Here is a 22615-nt window from a genome sequence, read left to right on the forward strand (position 1 = left end):
AGATAGAATATTAAATTTACTTCGTAAAATTTTACTATGGATAAAAGACAAACTATTTTTATTGGTAAGATAATATAAAAGCAGATATATATATATATATATAGTATTTTTATAAATAATGTCGTAAAATGAATAAAATATTCATATCATATTTTTTAAACAAAAAGTTTTTGCAAAAAGTAAAATTTATGATTTCTCCATCATCAAACGACGGAGAAATATCTGGTTCGCCCGTCATTCTTGACGGGATGGCTACTAGTTTATTATAATTGTACATGTGTTAAAAATTGCATATAAAAAAACATACTTTCTTCGTCCATCATAAAACAATTTTCGGAAGTTAATTTTATATTATGAAGGTATTCGAATAAAAACAGCCGTTAACAACAATTTAAGAAATATAAAATGTTTCTTCATTATTCCACTAGGAAATTTTATTAAATAGGAATAATTGCAAATAATTCCTACTAATAATATATGATTATTTTTCATTATTATTATTTTAATCGAATAATCTCGAATAATTCGATGGAATAATAGGTAAAAAATTATTCGATGAATAATGTATTTTCCATATTCGAATTTTCGAATCGAATAATTGTGTTATATGTATTCGTAAAATACGAATCGAGTCGAATATCGAATAACAAATAATTCGTTTTAGGTATAGGCGCGTATAGAGAGGTGAGTATTGACTGGTCATGTATTGATTGGCCACAATTCGCACATTCACATTAAAATGAAAATCTCTTGCAAAATAACATTTGGTGAAATAAAATGATGAACAAGCCTAAGAATTTATTAAAATAATTTAATTAAATATTCAAATACATACTTAATATTAAATTACTATACCATACATGATAATCAAAGTTCGATAAAATAACTATTCAAATTATTTAACTATACAAATACGTGATACGTGAAATATAGCGCATATGCCCTCTAACCGTTGAGTAAACAACAGAGCTACGCTCTGTATTCCTCACTTCCATCTAATTGGAAAAAACGAAATTAATTTGAGTACGAAAGTAAAAAAATGTGAGGAGCCCTCTACACGTTTGTGGGTAAGCCGCACGTACTTGTACGCACTTAGGCGTCCATAGGCTCCAAGAGAAAGAGCGGGGCAGAGATAAAGAGCCTATGCCCAAGAACTGCTGCGTAAGTTAATTACTTTAAGGGTGGGTTGTGGCTGATTTTAAGTTTAAGAAAATTGTTCAAGCATATATTGTTTCAAACAATATTTAAAATATAAAGTACATACCAATTGAGTTATAGTTTGTCCGATCTAGTGGCAACACAGTGGTTTAGAAATATTAAGAAATTATTCATTTCAGATATCTATCCTTAATACGGAAAAGTTTTTTGATAGAATTTTTGCAATTATTTAGTTTGATGATATGCTTCATGTTTAAGTTAAGTTCCATAACATCTTTTATTGTTTTATAGTACCATATGGATTTATATTTAGTGTATTCTTCTTTTTTTTTTATAAGTGTATAGTCATTTAATTGCATCATGAACTAGATTATGTTCTGAGTTCCTTATGATTTGGGCGAGGAATTGAATGCGCCGTTTTTTAAGGTAATGTTAATTGGGGTGTGTTTTGATATCTTCCATAGATAATTGTTGGATATTACTCTCGGGTAGAAGATTTCGTTAATGATTCGGAGGCAGTCATTTATGAATGATTGTAATTTTCTGTTCACCGTTTTGTTTAATTCCCATAGATCTCTTCCATATAGCAATATTAGAGTAACTGTGGAATTAAAAATTCTTAGTCTGATGTGTACAGATATTTCTTTTGTTTTCCATATTTTCATGTATTTATAAAAGGCTCCTCTTGCTTTTTATATTCTTATTTTCAGCTCTTCTTTATAACCTCCTGTGTTGTCAAACATGACGCCTAGATATTTTATTTTGTCAACTATTTTGATTTCATTTCCATCGATTGTGAAATTTAGATTTTGAGTTGCGTTTGGAGAAGAAAGAATACAAGTTTTTTGAAATTTATTTTTAACCCCATCTTAGGCTCAGGGTACCTAATAAATATAGCATATCTTTCGTTTCTTCGAAGCTAGTCGATATGATGACTATGTCATCGGCATAAGATATTATTTTGTTTTCTAAAATCTTGTTGTGTTTGAGCTTATTTCTATTAGATTTGCGCATCCTAGGACCTCTTTTATAATTTTACTGATTATGATATTAAACAGTAACGGTGATAGAGTACAGCCTTGTTTCACACCTTTTTTTTATTCTGAAGGTGGGGGATATTTTATTGTTGACTCTATATTTTGAGATAAAGAGTTTCATGTAGGACTAAATACAGTTAGAAAAACTATATATCTTAAGAAAATTAAATCTTTTATAAAATAAATTTGGGAGGATCAAAGGAGGTAAAAGCGACAAAAAAAAACTTATGGAGAGAAAATAAATAAGCGAAATATTAACCTTTAATCCGGAGTATTTACTAGGATCTGAGTGATTGGGTAAATTAAGATAAATATAAAAGTATTGCAATATAAATTAAAATTTAAAATTTATTTTAAGTTTTAAGTATGGCAGAAAAATTCTTAAATACTAGTAGATAGCCTGTCAAAAATGACGGAGAATGAGAATTTTATTCGTTTTTTAAGAAAGATGTTACCTTTTATTTAAAAATTATATCCAATTTATATTATTTTTAACCCCCCTCCCTCCCCATTTAGGTCAAGTCCAACCAATGTCATTGAGTCCAACCCATTAGGACTAAGAGTGGAAACTATTTTTTGAGTAAATATATATTTAAATGAGCTCTTACCCAATATCAAAATTCTTTGTAAATATATTACTGATTACATAAGACTAACATTTAACATTAAAAAATTTCAAGCCAGGTCCAAGCTTATAATATTTGGAAAAAATTTCCAAGCGTCCAAATAATTTAAAAAAATTTCTCAAGCCTAACTCAACCCATAATAATTTTGAAAATTTTTTCCTAGCCCGGCCCATAATAATTTGTAAAAGATATTCCCAAGTCAGGTGCAAGCAAATATTAATCTTGAGGAATATTTCACAAGCCCAGTCCAACCCATATTAATTTTCAAAACTTTTTCCCAAACCGGAAGATAGTTAAATTTCTTAATAATTTATCATCACATGAAGGGGAAATCTCGGATTTACCAATTAGTGGGTTAACTCTTTTTATCAAAAAATTTGATAAGGGCTATCTATTTCTTTATGTTAAGTACAAAAAAATGCTATCTATTTAAATTACAAAAATGCCATTCAATACTAAAGAAACTTATATGCAATTTATTTATATATTTTTTAAGAAATTTGTTTTTCTTGCCATATAAATTTAGGTAATTTTTTAAAAAAATGATGAGGATTAATTATTATTTTGTGTGTCTGATAAAATTAAGAGCAAATCCTTTATGTCATTTTAATTTTTGATGGAAAAAGCGACAAAATAAATCTGGGCAGTGGTCTGCAGAAGAGGAAATAATTAATGTATAATATCATCCCATTTAAGGTTGTAGGTGAAAGTAATGAATAATGACGGATTACCAAAGCAATGTACAACACTCATTGCGTGCTGATAAAGCTGAGGCCTTGGGCTACTGGTAAAAGAAGAACGCAAAATGATATTTCAGCCAAAGTGTCAGTCTTAGTATCCCCCTCTAAAATAGAATCATGAACGACATTGTCAACTCAACCATAAAACGGTGGTAAGTATTGTTATAAAGGCCATGACAAAACTACCGCATATTTTCCCATTAATAATGTTAATGAAATTGACCGCACTGCGCCTTCACGTTTGAACATCCCTCTAAATATTCATGAAAGTTTCTCAGGGAATCGGATAAAGTATTATCTATATTAACTCCTAGTGAGGTGAATGATAGTGGAATTAAATGCTTATATTTGTTAAAAATTAGGCAGAGGTGGCATAGGGATTGTGGTAGTGGTGATAGAAATATAATTTGGAGGCAACTGGGTGAATATAAAATAAACATAAAATATAAAACATTAGATAAAAAACAAAATAAACCTCCAGAGTAGTTTACAGTTCCTTATTATCTTGGCCACCAGTAACTCTAGAACGGGTAAGGCGTTTGTTGAATCGCCAATTTTTTCTTTGCTCACATCATGTTTTGTAATAATGTGAGGGATTAAGTTTGGGCTAGCCTAGACAAATAAAGAAATCAGTCACAAATATAAATAAACTATTGTTGATATTAAACAATCATTAATATACTCTGTAGAGGAGTCAATATTAGAAGTATATTTCTAGTAGTTGGGGACAATAAAAAAAAATTTTGTGGGGACTTATCAAGCCTATCATGTTCTTCTTAAGCTTTATTTTGCATTTGTTCATAATGACTGATATATCAATTAACTAAAGTAAAAACAAAACAATTCTCAAGTTAATTTTATAAGGTAGGATTAAAAAAAATACCATTCGGAGAGTCCAATTGGCAAATTAAAAAAAAATAGGAACCTTGTGAATAGATATAGAATAATTTAAATAATATAAATACCGTAGTATGTATTTTGTTTTGGAATAAATGTAAAATCCTAAAGATAGAAAACCCCGTTTTGTCTTTTTTATTGAGTTATACAAAAAAATTAGTAAGAATAAAAAGGAGTATTGTTAAAAAGGTAGGATTCTTAAAAAAAATATTGTAATAGATATATCGATTTTTTGGATAGATATAAAATCCTATATAAAATTATTTATAATAAAAATAATGTACTTATTTTTTGGTGAGTTATACAAAATAATCAGCATGGAGAATAGAGCAATTGTGGATCTGACAAAAGGCAAGCTTTTAAAAAAGTAAGATCCTTAAAAATTGATATATTAATTTAGTTAAATACTAAAAATAATGTACTTTAGATATTTTTCTGTTAGTTAGACAAAATATTAATAAGAGATAAAAGGGCATATTGTGCGGCCCGACAAAATGGATAGCTTTAAAAATACGTAGGATGTTTAAATAGATATATAAATTTATTTAAATTATAAAAAATATCAATGGAAAGAAAATAGGGAAATTAAAAGGGAAAGGAAGCTAAAGAGAAAGAAATAGGAAATTAAAAAGTTTGAGAAAGGTGAAGATAATAGAAGAAATTAAAAGGGAAGGAAAGGAAAATAGAATAGTTTTTTTAAATTTTTTATGAGGCTGATTTTTCACATATTATTTGAGACTATTGTTAAAATAATTAATGTTAGTGACATCTTCAATAATGATATATATGTTGTCGGCGTAGCATAGCCAGTCTACATTTTGTAGGTTACTGATTTGTGATGTCATTAATTAGTAGATTGGAAATGGGAGGTGGCATGTTTTATACTACATTTTTGTTTAAAAAAAGGTAGGGTTAATCTTTTGTGTTTTGAAACTATTTTCATAAATATTTATAATAATTTTGAATGTGTGTAGCTGGAATGGGAAAGTTTAAATTATTGATGTTATACTTTTTGTAAACTAAGGGTGTATGATGATTGTTTGATTTGTAAAAACTCTACAAATATTATTTACCCTTAATTTGCTTTTCTTCTCAAAATAAATATGGGCTGAATTAATAATTGAATAATATTTATTTTTTAATATCAACCCTTGTAAAAACTCATTTTAATAAATAGAAAATAATAATTTATCAGGAAAATAGTTGCTTAATCAGCATCTGTACAATCATTAAGAGAGGTGAAGACAGGGCTTGTTATCTAAAATAAAAGCATAAGAATAATTTTAAAAATATTAATGTATTAAACCTGAAGAGGATTCAATATTAGGTTCAACTATCTAGAAAGAGTGGGAATATCATCAAAAGCTAAAATTGATGTATTCTAAATGTAAAAAAAAATATAAGCATTTATAATTTACTTTACTTGAAAGAATTGAATGATATTTATTTTTTGATATTAGCCCTTGTAAAAACTCATTTTTTGGAAAATAAGGGTAGGTGATTGTCTGATTTATAAAAACTCATTTTTATAAATAAAAAATATTATTTACCCTTTCTTCTCAAAATGAATATGGGTTGAATTAATAATTGAATGATATTTAATTTTTGATATCATAAATTAAAAATATTATTTACCAGACTATAGTTGCTTTTTATTTGAGTCTTGCTTTCTTGGATTTTCTTCTCAAAATATTTCACCTATAAAAAAAGTTGATAAATAAAATTTTTTATAAATTATAAATATTATTTACCAGTAAATAATAGTTGCTTTTTATTTGAGTCTTGCTTTTATTAAAAATAAATAAATACGTAACGATGACATGACGTATAAATGACATGACGTAGCGATGACATGACGTCACAATGACGTAGTGATGACATCGGAAAATTATATTATAGATAATTAAAATAAAAAAACATGGAGATCATAATAATTTTGTAATTTACATGTTATTTATTTATAATATTCAAAATTTCTAAAAATTATAAATTAAATTACAAAATTATAAATTACCATTTATTTATAATATTCCAAAGTTATGATCATTTTGGAAATAAAAGGAAAAGAAAACAAACAAAAATAATAAATAAATAAATAATAATAAAAGGAACCCGACAAAATTATAATACATGAATAAATAAAAAATAAGATGGAGTTCTGAATGCTAAATTTAATAAAATTCTATTCAAATTTATGAACGCCTTTATTTAACAGCAATAAAATGGTGTCATATCATTCGTATCGTCTCGTAGTCTCGAATTATTAACTTTATACGTTTTGTCGCTTTACGAAAAGGTGAAAAAATGTGAAATTGGATTTACAAGCTAAATACCATTTTTCAATAATCAACCCAGCATAATACTTTGAGTTTATATAAATAGGAAGTATAAAGGTAACCAATTTTTTTTAAACTAATTACATAATTATATTTATATAGTATATAAAGGTGCATATTCTAATATCAATCAAAAGGGTCATATCCTACCCAGACCAAATCTGATATGTATTATTATGATATTTTGTTTTCTATTATAATATTAAATTTTAGTAGATACCTTTCAATACTTCATTCAGTCTATAGGAAATATTGTACATATTCTCCAATACTAATATTTCAAATATTATCTTAAATAAAATTAAGGTATATCATACATTCAATAAAGTATTATTACTTTAAAAGTATTTGTAATAATATTATACTTTGACTATATTATTTGAAATTAAGATATAAACTTAGTTAAGGAAAAATATTCCACTAATACCTGTTTCAGATGGCTATGCCTAATCACTTTAAAAAGCATAAAGACTATAATAGCTTTACTGCTTACTTTACATGCACAAATAAACCATGCCTTGGACGCTGGATTGTTAAGAACAATTTATTTACTATGTCCAAAGAATGAACGAGTATATTAATTATAGATAAATTTTATATTAATATATTATAGATACAATCTGCCTTCAAAAATATTATTTTTTGTAGGATGCCAAAGTAAAATCAAATATTCTTTTAATTTATCTTTGAAAAAATTTACAGATCATTTTGATTTATCCTTACAAAATTCATATCATCCTTTAACATTATTTACCATTTTATTAAAGCCTCGCAAGTGTAGGATGCCAAAGTAAAACCTCAAATATTCTATTAATTTATCTTTGAAAAAATTTACAAATCATTTTGATTTATCTTTACAAAATTTATCATATCATTTACAACTTATAAAAATGAATATTTAATTACATACAAATAAAAACAAGTTATTACAACAATAAATAATTTAAAAATATTAATTATTAAATAATATTCGATAATAAAAGAATATGTATTAATACCTGTATTTCAATTTTTATCCCACAATAGTTAGTTTAAAATCATTTAATATAATTACATTAAAAATATTAATAATAATTACATTTTAAATTTTGATAATATTAAATCCGCAAGTTGGCGTTTACTATATAAAAAATATTATTATAATAAAAATATAATAATTTAGGAAAGTTATATATATATATATAAACATATTTATGAGAATTTACTCACTTAAAACATTAGAGGTTCATTTTAAATGAAAACTGAATTACTATCAATACGTATGGTGGAAGGGCCATGTATAATATTTAAAACAAAGTCATTATCCAGTAAGTTGTGATATTCAATAATACCAAGTGACTATTTAAATAAAAAAAGAAAATTAAATATTATTTATCTAACAGTATTATAGTATATGATTAATTTATATTTATATAATTAGAATCATATTTTCATAAACACTATGGCATTCATTCATTTACCTATTTATTTTTTTTTACCTCATTTTATTGGATGATTACAATCATGAAGTGTTGTTAAACGGCTAACTCCTTCATCCAGAAAAATATTACCCAAGACTGAAGATTTTGCTAATAGAAGGAACAAATGTCTAGACATATATTTTCGAAATCTTGAGGCTTAGACAATATTTCACTGACTAAAATATTTTAAAAATCGGCTAAAAACCAGCTGTTTAATAACACTAATAGCAAGTAAGCTACTATATAAACTTAACTTAATATAATTTAATTATTCAATCACAAATGGATATTCACATTAAATATCTAAAAAAAAATTTGGATATATTTTATAGCGAATTAATCGCTAAAATTGTTTGGGATAATTTTGTAGTGAATATAAATGAATATACATTAATAATTGTATTTCATTTTAGCTCATAATAAATAAGTTTAAATATCATTTAAATATAATTGTTATATTATAGAAATAAATATATTATATATTTTGGTTAATAAATAGTATATGTTTATAATGTATCGCACATTCATTTAATTCTGTTTATTCAAATCGCGCATTCATTTAATTAATAACTTATTCAAATTATATTTTTATTTTAGTTATACTTTTATTTTATATGTTAACCTTTTTAATATTATATTCTAATTTTAGTTTGTAAAAAATATATAAATAGTAGATTGATAAAGTAAATAAATGAACATTTTAATATTTCTTTATTTTAGTGTACCGAGGACGTCTTCCTTATTTCTTTCTTCATGGTGCCCCGGCTCTGGGTGGTGGACTTGAATAAGATGACCAATGCCTAATCTAATGAAATGAACAATGCCTAATCTAATGAGATGTCCAATGCCTAATCTAATGAGATGACCAATGCCTAATCTATGAGATGACCAATGCCTAAGCTAAGGAGACGACCAAGAACCAAAAAAATTCCCTAGCACGTTCTTTCATGCCAAAAGCTTCTTTCTTCATGGTGCACCGGCTCTGGATGGTGGACTGGAATATGATGACTAACACCTAACCTAATGTGTCGACCTAGAAAGAACTGATATGGAAGTTGAACGATAGGCTATGAATTTTATATAGTGAGACCAATGATAATTTACTAATAATTCTAAATCCACGTAAGAAGAAAAGTTATTATAAATTAAAATTTTATGCCAAGATAAAGGCATGTTGTAAATGAACTTATTAAAATAACTTAAATGTAAATCAATCATAATGGACATATTTGAATACATAAAAAGCCTTAAAAAATATTTACTTATTAATGAATTAACAGTTGAATTTCTTAGTAAAATGCCTATTGATATTTTTCATATTTTTGATTTCTTGAATTATGACCAATTGTGGAAATTAACTGAATTACCTTTAAATAATATTTACTTAATAATGAATTAACAGTTGAATTTCTTAGTGAAATGCTTATTGATATTTTTCATATTTTTGATGACCAATTGTGGAAATTAACTAAATTACCTAAAGATGAATTCTTAGATATAATTAAAAATATTACAAATTTAAACCATTAAAAATCCTAAACAAGAAGATAAAACTATAATTTTAAGTCTATATCAAAATGTAATTGAAACATATGAATTAAAAGATAAAAATTTATGATTGATTTAAAAAATTATAAAATTAATATACTCTTATAAGTAATATTTAATATGATAAAAAAGTTTTTGAAATTTAAAGCTTTGAAGACAAGAGGTTATGTAACATTTTCATTTTAGGTAAATAGTTAAATGATGTGATGAGGAGATCATTTTCTAAACATTATCTTATGAAGAATTATTATTTAAAAATACACATTTTGAATTAAAACTAGGGTGTGAAATTAAAATTTTTTTAAAGAGAGGGAAATGTGAATAATATTTTATTTGCATATTTTAACCTCGTGGATTGAAAATATTAATATATAAATAAAAATAAGTTAAATATTAAAACGCAAAAAATTAATTAAACACTAAAACGCGAAAAAATAAATTGGACACTAAAACGCGAAAAATTAAAACGCTAAAAATATTATATAACAATCTTATTGATTTATCATTCTTCACTTATTTTTATATCCAACTTGATGAATTATTATTTCTCATTATTCGCAATTTACTGATGATAATAACAATTTTGAAAAATAATAATAACAACTGAGTACTACAAAGCAAGCTATATGACAAAATCATGATTATGGAGACAACTTTCGATAAGGATATCAAAATCAAGCTTACGATTTAAACAAAATTAAGATGTGACTGATGCAACATTGACAACCAAAACGATAAACCATTTGGACAACAAACTCTCTATGACTGCTTAGATAAACTTATGAGAAGGCTTTTTAAAGAGGAAGAATGTTATATTATAAAAATTAATATATTATATATTTTGGTTAATAAAAAATATTATATGTTTATAATGTAACGCACATTCATTTAATTCTGTTTATTCAAATTATATTTTTATTTTAGTTATATTTTTATTTTTCTTATACTTTTATTTTGTATGTTGACCTTTTTAATATTATATTCTAATTTTAGTTTGTAAAAAATATATAAATAGTAGATTGATAAAGTAAATAAATGAACATTTTAATATTTCTTTATTTTAGTGTTCCAGGACGTCTTCCTTCTTTCTTTCTTCAATAATATAATAATAACTACATTTTGAAATTTCAATAATATTAAATCCGCTAGGTGGCGTGTTATTATTTTATGAAAAGTTTATTTAAAAAATTTTTATTTTGTTGTTTAAATATATTTTCAAATCATATTGTATTAATACTTAAAAAGTAAGCTAGATATCCATTGACTATCAATCAATCAAAAATTGATTCGAACAAATTTACGAGTAAATTGCGTGAACAAATATGGGTTTTTATAAAATAGGAATGATCACATTTTAATGGTTAAATTATGTTAAATTAATTTTTTTAAATAATTTTTGCCTAGTATTGTTAAACGGCTCATTTTGAGCACATTTATAAAACGGCTGATTCAGTATTTTAGCCAGAAAGCCTAAGCCTCAAGGTTTCGCTAATAGATATCCAAACCTTTGTTCCTTTTACAGAGAAAATCTTCAGGCTAGCGTAATATTATTCTGGATGAAATATTGAGTTAGCCGTTTTTAAAAATCGGCTCAAAACGAGCCATTTGACAATACTATTTTTGCCTATATCATTCTATAAATAAGATATCGCAAAAAATATTTTATCGAAAATATAATATTTGTAAAAGATTATTTTACACCCTAGCATAAAGATATATAAAGATTTTTCATTTTTATTTAGGGGAATAAAATATAATTGATTTAATTTGTATAAAATGTCAATTGTTATTATTTAGTAAGATTAATTTAAATTATTTATTAGCAAGCACAATAGGATAGACAAGCCCCTCATATTGATATTTTTTTGAGAATATTCTTTTAGATAAGGGATTGCGATAATATTATAAATGGCGGTATATTTTATTTGTAAATAAAATGATACGTTCGTTTTGGCGACTATTTAAAAAATAATGTATAAAAAAGAGATTTCGATGAATTTAATATCAATAATTTATAAAAGTAAAGATTAGAGATGCGATAAGGTATGTGTATTTGTTCGAATTTCCATTTGTTACTAAAAGGAGAAACACTCTCTGAGACATAATGACTTGGGCTTTTAACGTGGATTAATATCTAATGAGAATTGTTGGCGGGTTGAGCGTTCATGTATTTCTTTTCCTACAAATTTAAGTGAAATATATTTTTAAAGATACAAAAAAGATTAAGATATAAAGACAACGAAGGGGATTATAATTAGGAGTTGATTTTGTTGCATAATATAATTTAATATCATAATATACAAAGTTAATTGAAGCTTTAAACTATGACTATTTACAATACAAAAACATTCACTAAATAATATATTATTTTATTTCTACATACGAAGCCTCAAACCATCAATTGATTTACCTTAAATTGATTTACTAGATATATATATATATTTGAAGTTTTTGACTTTCAAAGAACCCCATAATTTTACTTGTTAATAAAAATTACTTTTTTAACGACTTGATATATATATATTTGCGTTATATTTAAACACTAATAAAAGAATTAATTTAATCGCATTTTTATTAATATTTGGAGATATCGTTATTAATTATTCTAAAGCAAACGAAACCAGACTTACATATTCTTATCCTATTACTTATTCGTTTTAGCGCAACCAGATTTACATATTCTTATTCTACTACCGATTCTTTTTAGCGCAATTATTCTTTATTTGCGTCAGATTTGTAGGTATAGACATCCAGTAATGTTGATCGGTGATATTGAAATAATTGTTTTAAGTTTATCGTTAAATATCGAAGATATCGGAATACTTGTTGTTGTTAAGTTTATCGTTAAAGAAATATAATTTGTTGGTTTAAATGACCATGAAAAGGGCCTTTGGATAAATTAAATCTGAAATAAATTAGTGCCTATTGGTTTAATTTTTATAAAGGAACTATAGAGACTGGGTTTAAGTCCTATCTAATCTAGATCTTTTAGATTAAAATGTTTTTTTTCGATCCTTTAGGTTGAATTCAATTCACGTTAATCCACCACATGTAGAAGTAATTTTTTTTTGTTTATTTATACCATGTGGATTTAAGTATACATTTAATAATATTTTTTTTATGTTGATCATCACTCACATTTGGTCCCATTTATGACGAATCTTTGTCGCGTCATATTATTTTGTTAAATAATAATTACCCATACCAAGATAGGCTCTTTCGAAATCTCCATTATATGTACAGATGTAGTAGAATGTTAAATTTTAATTTTTAACACATTATTTAACATTCACAGTTATTCCTTGTATAGATCATGATTAAGATAACCACATTATATTTAAAGGTAAAAAATATATATATATATAAAATAAATCTTTAAACCGGTATCTATATGTTACTCATTGTCAACTGAAATTGGAGAATCGAATAGTAAATCATCATTAATAGATAAAATAGTTGATAAATAGCTAATAAAAGGTGGATATTCGATTGGAGTTGAAAAGATATGTTTGGAATTATTCTGAACTAATGGAAAATATGTATGGCGCATCCTCAATTCTAAGCAACAAATGACTAACAATATTGGGGCACTCGATAGTAATGATTGTAAACAGAAATGATATGGATTAAAATTTGACATCAGGATAATTATAGTGGTGAGGTATAGGCGCTATATATTCCACAATTAGAAGGCGGGCAGTAGGATTGAAATGCTTCCCCCACAGCAGCACTTGATGCATCATTTGATCCCACCCTATTACCATTAATGCATCTTTTAAAATTTGATTGTAGTTAGAAGTTGATATTCTTTCATCACTTATTGTTTCATTGCTAATGTAAAATTTATCATCTTAATCATAATACATTCATTCTTTTAATATTTATTTCTATTGATGTCAGGACTCTCATGTAGAGACGTTCCTCCTTGTTATACGATAAAAACAATTGCCATCTCCAATAATATTTTTAGGCGAATAATTTTCTAAAAGATGCCCTGAAATGATTTTAATAGCCTCTAAAAAATAAAGTCTTCCTCCCTAACTAAGAAAAATTATTATTACATTTAGGTGAAATATCATAATGTAATCTAATAAGGCTTAATTCATTTAATGCTGAATTAACTGAAGTATTTTCCTGGAATCTTAGCAATCAAAAGTATGGCTTCACATCCATCTTTCCCATCATTGCCCTTTTAATTTAAATAATGAAATAAGATTATTAATTCAAAATTTTAATATATATAGGTGAGGGCCTTCTGGGCATTTAAAGATACATCTCAAACCAAAATTACCACTTTATTTTTATTATTAGTTTTACACTGCTCATTCATTGATCAATATCAATTGTAATATGGTTATAAATATTTTCTCACTTACATATACTATATAATTGAATCCTATAACAAGTTTATACAAGCACAATTAAACTTTATTACATAATACTTGTAAAATCATTAAATCAATCTATTTCTTTAAGCTATTATAAGTCAATTCTCATCTTCTGTCTAATTTTATAAACATATTTGAATATTTTTATATGTATCATTTATCAAATAAAATTATTGTATTTTTCAATTTCTTGTTCAAAAATTCCTTTAATGGTATTAAAAAAAATTCTTTACAACCCCTTCAAATTTTTTGCCTGTTCCCTTCACCCTAATATATAGAATAGAACCTATTATATGTTATTGTCAAAGTAATATAAGGTTATTTGATAGTGATTATTATTTGTAAGCTTTAGAATATTTAATGTGGATCCATATGTGATTGAATAATAATAAAAAAAATTAATTTGATCTGAAAGTTAGAAAAATATATATAAATTATAATTTTGTTGAAATGGATATATAGCATACTTGCTGTGATTGTAATCTCGTGCTATTCCCCTAATTTGAGACAAAAAAAAATAGGTAGAATGAATGGATGCCATTGTGTTTATGAAATTATGAATCTAATTATAAAAATATAGAGTAATCATTTACTATAATACTGTTAGATCAATCAAGATTAATAATATTTAAATTTTTTTTATTTATATAATACCTTGGTATTATTGAATATCATATGTCACAAAATAATAATGTACATCATAATATTAACAATAGTTTATCGGCCAATGACTTTGTTTTTATTATTATACATAGTCCTTCCACCATGCGTTTTTAGGTAATTCAGTAAAATTAATCTTTAATGTTTAAGTGAGTTGTTAATTAAGATTGATTTTTTAATATATTTAAATTTCTATTGATATTTTATATAACTTTAATTGTTATTATTTGAATATAACTTTACTTAATAATATGTTACGATTATTTTAGCTGTGACCTTATTTTTGTTTAAATTGTTTTTATAATACATATATATATATATATATACATCATTTTGTTGGTTAGTTTTTTTTATAAGTTAGATAATATAATAAAAAATAAGTTTTATTAACATAATGAATTTTTAGTACTGAAGCCATTGTTATTGTTATAAAATAATTATATTAAGGGATTTAACTATTTATTGTGAGATAAAAAGGAAATACATCTATTGATATATAGTCCTGTATTATTGAATATTACTAATAATTTAATTTTTATAAGTTATTTATATCACAAGATTACTATTTTAATTCAATCATATGATATAATAACGTAATAAATGGCGATAAATAAGAAAATTTTTATATAAATATTTACATTCATCTCATACATTATAAAATATATAATAAATATCCATATATATAAAATCATTAGAAAACGTAATAAAATTCTAATTAGGTTAACTACATCTCCTAGACCAACAACTTAAAGTTTTCCTAAACATCCTTGTCTTTAATCTCCATTTACTTTACAGTTATCCTTTTACAACTCCTGCCACATGGCCGTCTTATCAGCATCCTCCTAATTCCTGGGACTAAGTTGCCACTTCCCCAGTCCCGGCAGTCTCACTTAGCTCCAAAGCTATCGCATTTCTTGTCATATTGGCTGCTGGCCGCATTCCACATTTCTCAGGAGTCGGCTAGCCCCATCTTCCTTCATTTTGATTAGGCAGCCTTTCTTGCAATGATTTCGGTATACCGCAACCATCACCGGCCCAGCTGACCCCAAACGGCTTTCTCCTCTGGACTATCCCGGCGATACCATAGTCGTACATCCCACTCTCCGCACCCGAAGCAGCGCAGGAATTACACCTCGTCGGCCATGCCTCGGTCTTCTATCTAGCTGGGGTTGCGGCTCTCTTCATTGTAAAGAAGCATGTAAGGGCGCTCTCCACGTGTTCGAAAATCAAGATTTTTCTCATAGTCGCAAATCCTATACTTTTGTAAGTTATATATAAAACACCTAATAATCTTAAACCCTCTTATAACCCTAAATTCCTCTATTTTCTTAATAAACACCTCCAACAATTTAAGCTCAATAGGTACAAAAAAAATTTACTTCTTACTTTAATATTCTAGCATTCCAAAAATTTTGACTGTCAATAATTAAGATAAAAACAAAATTTTTAACCTAACAATAAATAATCATTTAAACTCAATACATTATCCAAAGAAAAATTCAACATGAATCTTACCTTATTTATTTTCTTTTATTATCCCAGAACGTTGTAAAAAATTACTCGTCCATTTATATTTTTCAAAAGAAATAATAAATTTTTAGCTTCCCGAATCTAATTGTATCTTTTTTTCCCCACTATCTTTACCTGCTTCTATGATTTATTAACCCCTTTTTACTAACCTTCGATATATCATCTTTACTTCTCCAAAATCTAAATTTAATCTTAAATTTTCTCCTCCTATCCCACCATCGTTCTCTTAACTTCTATGATTTATCAGCCTCCCTCTACCATTCCTGTCACTTGTCAAATTTTATTTCATTTTCTTTTTGGAGAATTTCTTAAACAAAACCATTAGTTAAAAACTCGCTCCCCCCCCCAATGTACCCCATAATAAGAGTTTAATTTCACAAATTTTCATCACGAGACTCCGTGATATTTTCTAAAGAGGAAAACTTTACATTTTGATTTTTATTATTATTTATTGCAAATTATGATGATTGAATATTTTTAAAAAAAAAAAATTTAGAGAAATTATAAATGAAATTGATTTTATAAAAAATATTTGCCAATTTGGGATGCCAAAAAGTAATAACATAGATGACATTCTTCTTCAAATTAATGCCGACATTTTAATCATATCTGCTTGCTAAAGACGTGAGTATCATAAAATGTTAAACTTATAAAAAAATTGCTGTATTACAACTCACAAAAAAGATACTATACAGTGCAATATAATAAATTAGACCATATAAGTTTGTTCACGATCTCAATGCTGAATTATTTTTCATTAAGAGGGCAATGGTATTAATTGAGTGTATATAGCAAAAAAAATTTTTTTTAAACTACATCTCACCTTTCGACTTCATTTCTTTAAATTAAAGGAAAGATGGTAGATGCAGAAACAATTATTTTATTGACGTGACTGGTCTTAGAGAACTCAATGATACTATATCAAATTACTGTATCATCATCAACAAGACAGCTTCGTCTTTATACTTTCCCGAAAAACTTAACTCGCGTTCGCATGTTAAACAAATAATTTGATAAATTTAAGAATATATTTCTTAAATTTTAATATAATACCTACGTGGTACCATCCTTTACTACAATTCGGTAGTTTGATCTTACCATCATCCAATGCTGTAAAAGCTTAACTGAGATTGAACCTAAATCGGTGTGTGTAACCTAAATTTTTAGTTCATAGTTCAAAGAATACATCAGAAATTTTTCCAGAATGGAAGCCCTTTAAACCTCCCCACGATAAAAAAAATTGTTTACATGAATCAACTAACTCTACCCCCAACTTAGAAAAATCAGATGCTTGGATATATTCAGCTCGCTTCTTGTTCAATGTTCTAATGAGCCTGGGAACACTGAAGACTTTTTATAGAATCTTAGGAATGTTTATCTCGATATACTGATTTATAAATCAAAATTTCTTGATATTAGCTCATTGCAATCCACCTTTCTCCTAAGCAAAAAATTATGCATAGACTTTCATTCACAAATCTCAATCTCAATTTGTAATGCATTACATCATACTCCTGCTTCCAAATACAGGCGGTACCTCTCAGAATTTGAAAATATTATCGTTTGGTTGTGGGCATTATCGTTTGGTTGTGGACCCGTATTGTTCGATCTCAACTGACAAGGATTTTTTAGTTTTTCGTAACAAGGGTCGATAAAACGTAATTTACTACCAAGATTTTAGTGGCATATATTTGTTCGCGATTCACTTCACTAGCTCACTTCACTAGCTCACTTCATTATTTCAAGTGCGGATAGGATAGCCAGCGTACTATTGCCTCCAGTAAATTAACAAGGGCCAGTTTCCTCACCATATCATCTGTAACTCCTTCATCAATATGACTTTTTCCTCCATTCCTGCAATTCAGTGGTACCGGCCTGAAGGATTATCAAAGTACCGTATAATCCGCATTGAATAGATGCCTCATTTCCAATATAAATTGCTATACTTACTATTACTGAATCCGATGTTCCATCTAAGATAACCACATCCCCTTTTCATAGTTCGAACCCTTTTATCAATTATTCATAAATATAAAAAAAAATATGAACTTAAAACTTTTATTTTCAAAGGATATTTACATAAAAAATTGCATTATTATAATTTATAAATCAATATATCATATCTTGAGTATCCCCTGACACGTCAATATAATTAATCGTCTTTTAGAGGAGGTAAAGAAAACTCTTTGCCTCCTAAGCTGATGTCAATATTATAAATTCTATCCTCATTAGTTGGCAGCTCTTTAATATCTGTATCATGTTCAGGCGATTGAATAGTGTCTTGAGATATGGGTAAAATAGGATGTTCAACTATTTCAGACGCGGTTAGGTCATTTGTTGACTTTTTAGTGGATGGCTGTAAAGGAGGTGTGAAAGTTGCAGTCCCAGGACTAATTGAGATTGGTTGGTGTTCATACCTCAATTGTAAGACAGAACCCTTATTTAAGGCTTGACGGGATTGAACTGAGGAACCCAGATTTTTTTGGAGTGGCGGATTAGGACCAGTTGCCTCTTCCAGATGTTCGTTTGTAAAAGTGGTGTGTGTTTTGATTGGCAATGACAGAATTAGAGGCGTTTTTTCGTCATCTTTATCTTGAGATGTTTCAGCATTATTCACGTCATTATCATTTTTTCTTACTAATGGAAGGAGATCATGGTCGACGCCATGTTCTGCTTGACTGGGACTCTGTTGAGGAATCGTCAAAGATAAGGATTTTTTATATTTACGCGGATTTATTTTGGAGGTGAGAAAAGAAGCTGAAGCAGATATAGATCCTTTTTTATTTTCGACGGGATAATCCAAATCAGATAAATCCTCACTCAGGTCAGAATCGAGAGGAACAAAATTGGGATCGAATCTCTTGTCAGCTGATTTCCTTTTTTTAAATTTGTCATCGTGATCTCCATGGATAATTTTGCTCAGTCCGAATCCAGCAGCTGGCAGGGCACGTGTTCCGGAGGCCAGTTTCGGAGTGGTAGGGGTGGAAAGCGTATTTATCATGGGGTTAAATATGTTGGATATCTTTTTTTTTAAATCACGCGTTGGCGACGCTTTTATCCACGCATCTCCGCTTCTATGTGGAACGTCCGTCCTATCCTTGCGTATGAGACCAGGAGACGAGGCCATTTCGGGTGAGTGGAAACCTGTTCTAATTGCAGATTTTTTGGCTCGCTTCGGGAGATCGTTAAATGTATACCCCGCGGTTGGTCTTATTTCCGAGTCCGAATGATTTCCTGGATCATCTTTGTCCAACAAGTCATGCAAATCTTTGGCCAACCTGTCGGATTTGATCTCGGAAGAAGGTCTCCGCATTTTACCCACCATAACGGAGGGGGCGAATCTTCTCGCCCTAAAATCTTCGCTTGTTTTGTGTAATCTTTGAAGGACCGGAAATCGGCCAGGAACCGAACCCTGTACATCCGATCTAATATAAATAAAAAAATCAAGGATAATTAATAAATTCAAAAAAAATAAATGAATACTATTTTGCCCTTTATACTACTACACTGTAACAATTTATAATAAAATAAAAATAATTCAAATTATTTCAAAGAAAGGAAGGAAAGAAAGAAAGAAAGAAGGAAAGAAAGAAAGAAAGAAAGAAAGAAAGAAAGAAAGAAAGAAAGAAAGAAAGAAAGAAAGAAAGAAAGAAAGAAAGAAAGAAAGAAAGAAAGAAAGAAAGAAAGAAAGAAAGAAAGAAAGAAAGAAAGAAAGAAAGAAAGAAAGAAAGAAAGAAAGAAAGAAAGAAAGAAAGAAAGAAAGAAAGAAAGAAAGAAAGAAAGAAAGAAAGAAAGAAAGAAAGAAAGAAAGAAAGAAAGAATGAATGAATGAATAGAATAGAATGAGATGAATAGAATAGAAAGAAAGAAAGAAAGAAAGAGAAAGAAAGAAAAATAAATTATTTTTTTTAAAAACCTTTTAGGATAGGGTTTAATAAATCTATTCAATCCAAATTGATCATTCAAAAATGGCGCATTTTCTGGGATCGGCTCCAAATCTTTAGCAACCGCCATATCTTCAGGATCCAAACTTCATATATATAACAAAATTAATATGCGAATGTAAACATATAATATTGTGCGTTTGTAAGATCATCAATAAATCATGAAAAATCTCAACAAATATAAACTCAAAAAAGAAAGTCACGCGTTACGCGTTACGCTGGGAGAGGAACGCTTTACTCGCTATCAAAAAATGTAACGCGTCTTTCGTTATTTAAAAATCATAAAATATTTCTTTTTATTTATTTATTTTTTTCCCTCCATAGAAGATAGTATAAATAAATTTATACAAAAAAAATAATTTGTAATAATAAATTTTTTTTTTCATTTATCTTTAATAATAATATATCGATTTTCAAAATTTTGATTCGGATAAAAGCCAGAGACCTTAACACTCACTGTGCTACACACGTGATCGATTGATGCGAAGGCTGAGGGAGTTAGAGCTCTTAGTGCCTTAACACAGCTTTCACTGTGCTAAACACGTGATCGATTGGTGAGAATTATTGGGGGGGGGGGGGGTTGTAAATCAACTTCACAGGGATTCTTCCACAATTTTTTTTTACTTGATTCAGATCCTCGTAAATTTTATTTAGATATTTTATCTTTAATCAGAATTTCATCTGAATTCAAATTCTCACACTTTTCATATGTTAATGAGTTTATTTCATATAGTTAGATCTGAATTGCTATGAGGTTGGAATATTATCAGGGCTCATACATCTAGAGGAATCCGATCCGACATGATTTAACAGCTGTTCGATTTTTAAATCGATTTAGGAGAATCAATTGTTTCTTTATTAAAATCAATATTTCTTAGGTTATTACCATGTAATAGAATCAAAGATAAAATTAATATTATTTTAAAAAAAAATAAATATTTATTCTCGCACATATTTTTTAAAAAAAATCAATCAGCTGTTAAATCGTTTCGGATAGGATCCCACTATGAATGCGACCCTATAGTGGCCCTGATTTTATTCATTCGCGCGAAAAATATCCCCTAGACAAATACTCTAAGAATAATAAGATATATTTAGAAAGAAGAAAGAAAAAAAAATGGAAATGCTTGAAGTATAATGACTCCCTTCCCCCCCCCTTCCCCCAAAAAGATTATTAAAATAAAAATATAAATGGTAGCGGCCATGTGCCTTTTTTCCTGGCAAATCACTTTTTAAGCGCGTTTTTTTAAAAATTCAAAGATTCTAATTTTGCCGGAAATATATTCCATCATGTTTGGAATGGTCAATCTTATGAAATCGTAGGCGATTTTGCCGTTTAAACCTTTGAAGTCATTTATAATTTATGCAAAAACAAATGTATGGAAAAACTAATACAAATCATATTAAGTTCAAAAGTTTCCCGGTGAAATTGTCTGAAATTTCTAAGGTAGGTATTCCAAATAAGGCCAGGTCTGGGTATCCGTGGCCGAACTTATAGCAGGACCTGAAGATCCCTGCATTACTGAAAAAGGCCAAATGAGAGGATTAGCCTCCTATAAAATGACAAATCTTGAATTAAACAAATATTGGGTTATATATATATTTTTTTTCAGAGTTTGAGTAACTTATTTAGCCCCGGTAAAAATGAAAGAACCAGTGACACCCCACTTGCCATTTATATTAATGTAATAAATAAGAATTTTATAATAACAAAATGTTAGCGGTGGATCCCATCCAAGGGGCCTTTTTGAACTCCTTGGCGGCTGCGGTGTACGGAAGATCTGGCTGATCGTCATCCCAATGAATATCTTTCTCTAACGTCGGAGTCACGTTATATAAACCATCCACGATTAAAAATGATATCTAGTGGAGGATATTTATTTTTATTTTTTTTATAAAAAATAAAAAAATACTCTCCATATAAATGTAACATAAATGTAACTGTAACTCAGACCACGTGGATAATAAATAATCAATTTTGGCATCTTAATAAAATCAGCTGTTACAGAAAACTCCCCAACTCTCAAGAAGTCTTCAATTGCTTACTATTGTTAATAATCTCTCCAAAAGCCAGCATTTCCACCAGTAGTGTAATGCCTTTTCTTTCTAATAATATATGGCGCCATATTGAATTTTAATTAGAAAAATGCACCTCCACCCCCCCCCCCCCCCTACCCAAATAAGTGCTGCTATTATATTTTAAATATGCGATGAGAGCTCTGTACGATCCTGCTAGAATGCTTAACCAAAATCACCAAGCATCAACTTTCTTAAGTTGAAGATGTCCATTT

At 27.7% G+C, this 22615-nt stretch overlaps 1 long non-coding RNA gene across 1 annotated transcript; it reads right to left on the minus strand.

Moving 5' to 3' along the window:
* Positions 1 to 11586: 11586 nt before the first annotated feature.
* On the minus strand, positions 11587 to 14754 carry LOC135926424 (uncharacterized). Its single transcript, XR_010571868.1, has 3 exons — positions 14658 to 14754; positions 13184 to 13991; positions 11587 to 11981 (listed from the first exon to the last, which is right to left on the minus strand). It is a non-coding gene; the product is annotated as an uncharacterized LOC135926424 (long non-coding RNA).
* Positions 14755 to 22615: the final 7861 nt, after the last annotated feature.

The sequence above is a fragment of the Gordionus sp. m RMFG-2023 genome, chromosome 3 (assembly GCF_954871325.1).
Source record: "Gordionus sp. m RMFG-2023 chromosome 3, tfGorSpeb1-WG-v2, whole genome shotgun sequence".
In the NCBI taxonomy this organism is placed as follows: domain Eukaryota; kingdom Metazoa; phylum Nematomorpha; class Gordioida; order Chordodea; family Parachordodidae; genus Gordionus; species Gordionus sp. m RMFG-2023.